Source organism: Porcisia hertigi, chromosome 31 (genome assembly GCF_017918235.1).
Source record: "Porcisia hertigi strain C119 chromosome 31, whole genome shotgun sequence".
NCBI lineage: Eukaryota > Euglenozoa > Kinetoplastea > Trypanosomatida > Trypanosomatidae > Porcisia > Porcisia hertigi.
Window position 1 is genome coordinate 503,539 of NC_090590.1, and position 2,733 is coordinate 506,271.

Sequence of the window (2,733 nt, forward strand, 5' to 3'; positions counted from 1 at the left end):
GCTCGGCGGGGGAGCGCAGCTGCGCCTGCATGTGACTGCTCACGTCCCGCTGCACATTGAGGCGGACGTCGCGAGCGAGCATCAGCGGGATCAGCGCAGACTGCGTGGGTGCCCACGGCGCGCCGGACGCGTACAGGTGGCGGTGTCGGTCGTTGGCAAGGGAAAGGAAGTTCTGGTCGCTCACGTGGGAGCTGGCAGCCGTCGAGCTGACGTAGTCGCGGTCGAAGTTCTCCAGCGCCGGCACGTGCGCCGTGATCAGCGCGCTCAGGTACTCGTGCGGGTACTCCCCCGCGAAGTCCAACGCTACGCGGTAGGCCGTGTGCAGGTGCTCCATGACGTTGGCGTGGATGCGATCCAGCTTCCGCTGCTCCGTGAAACAACGGTAGCTCCGCAGCAACAGCCCGCAGTAGTTGGCGAGGAAGCTCAGGAGGAAGAAGCGGCATCGCGCCTCCAGCAGCGCGAGGGTCACAAACAGCGCCGCCGTGCGATCCATCGAACGCCACCGCTGCTTCCCGCCCGCGACGTCACCCCAGTCAGGGCCAGCCTCGGCATGCTCGCCCCCCTCAGGATCAAGGCTGAGCTGCAGGTTGCGCTTCTTGTCGTAGTCGATGAAGCCGCCACCGTCGCCGAGATGAGCCGCCTTCCACAGCGTCAGGCAGTGCAGCAGGCTCTGCGTGTGGCTGATGGTCAGCAGGCAGTAGCGCGCGGCGAGCCCAGTGACCTTCTCCACATTCACGGTCGAGGAGATCAGCTCGAGGTACGTGTGCGCAATATCGGCCAGCAATCGGAAGTAGTCCATCACGTGGTGCAGGTCCCCGTCGAGCGGCAGGTCGATGTCCACCACGCTGGTGCTGTAGGCGGACAGCGTACCGTCCGTCTGCTTGTCTGGCTGCTCCGCAGAGCAGCTGTATTCGCCCTTGTCAGGCTCCAGCGCCCCGCAACTGCCCGCGTCGCTTGCTCTTGGTGCATCCCCCTTCGATAGGGACGTGTCGCCACCTTCGGAGCCAACCGTGTATATCTTCCGCGACAGAGCCTTGGCCAGCACGGCCCAGAAGTGCTGTCCGGGATGCCTCGTCAGTGCACGCACAAAGTACAACTCCGACACGGTGAAGCGGCCCTCCTGTGCGGCCTTCATGCCGCGGTAGAACACCTCCGGGTGTCCTTTGCCCTCCCGGCACACCGACGGCGGCGTGTTGCCCATCTCAGATCGCAGGCCTTGAGGGGGATGGGAGGCACGTGCGCGTGTGCGAGGCACGCGAGAAACAGCAGCCGGCGGCGACCACACCCGTCCGCGGGGCAGCTGGAGAGAAGCAGGGCGGTGTGGATAACACAGGACGCGCGGAGGAGGCACGTGGCAACCGCGAGGGTGGACGCCAGGATGGAAAGATGTGAGGAGAGCGGCCACTGCGGCTGGGGACACGGTGAAATGCGAGACGCGGGGGTGGCTGAAGCGGGGAAGGGAGGATGGAAGGGGGGCGGTGGACGAGAGAGAAGGGAAGACGGCACAAATGAGGGGCGCGTGGGCGACAGCCGCATGGAAACATCAGCCACACAGTCCACTGCGTGTGCAAAGTATGACGCGCCGATGCCACGGTAGTGTCGCGACAACAAAAAGCGGCGCGCAGTCGTCAGCCGACCCATTCGCGACAGCGTACACCAATGCGGCGCGGTGGTGCACCGGTTACCAGCTGTGCTGGAGTCTGTCCTGTACACCACCGAGGCGGTTTCTTTTCAGCAATGTAGGCCGCTGGTTGCGGTTACCCACGAGGGCGTGCAGGTCGGGGGAAGGTGGGAGAGGAGACGGTGTTGGGGTGGGGGTCAACGGCGCTCTGTTACGCACGCAACGGGTACAGAAAAAAAAAGAGGGTCCGCGAGACGCCAATACGCAGGGACACCGTCGCGCGGGCTGCCCGTCCTACCACGCCCCATCTCGGGACAACAGCGCCGTGGGTACGGTCCAAAGCGGTGTGGCAGCGCTGCTCGGGCGTGCCCAAAAACTCATCCGCACAGGATCAGCGTATATAGTCCCTCACCATGATGACCACCAGCACCTGTAAATGAACTGCACAGCCGACACCAACAACTGCAAACATGAAAAAAAAGGGGCGGGGGAGCGAAAGGGATTACACACAAAAATACACGCCTCCTTTCTGGAAAAAAAAACGGGAAAGAAAGAATTTTTTTTTTTGGGTGGGGTAAAAAAGTATATGGAGGATAAGAGGTGAAAGCAAACCGGAACACAAAACTAAAGTGACAGCAAGGGGGAGAGGCAGAAAGGGGGTGCCCACACTGGGGTGGGGGAAAAGTGGGAACAAATTGGAAAGCGCTACGGGGGGTAACTAAAAAGAAAAAGCGCCAGGACTTCACACAGATAACACAAAACGGGAGGGGGAGAGGAGGAAACGGGGAACATACAAAATCGAGCCTCACACACCCCAAAGGTGCACATCGGGGGCGGAGTGAATTCTACCGAAAACGCACATACACACAAACTCGATGGGTGAAAAAACAAAAAGGCGACATCAGGCGCCACTCGCAGTGCAGCCACCATCCGCTGCGGCTGTTGCTGCTGCTGCTGCGTACATACATCAGTCATCCACCGCTGTGTTCTCTGAGGGGGGTAATAAAGGGGTGTATCGTCTAGTGAAAAACAAAAACACAAAAAAATGATCGAGTTCACCGACACGTGCGTGCCTACGGTGCGTGGATGCACAACAGATATCAACATGACAC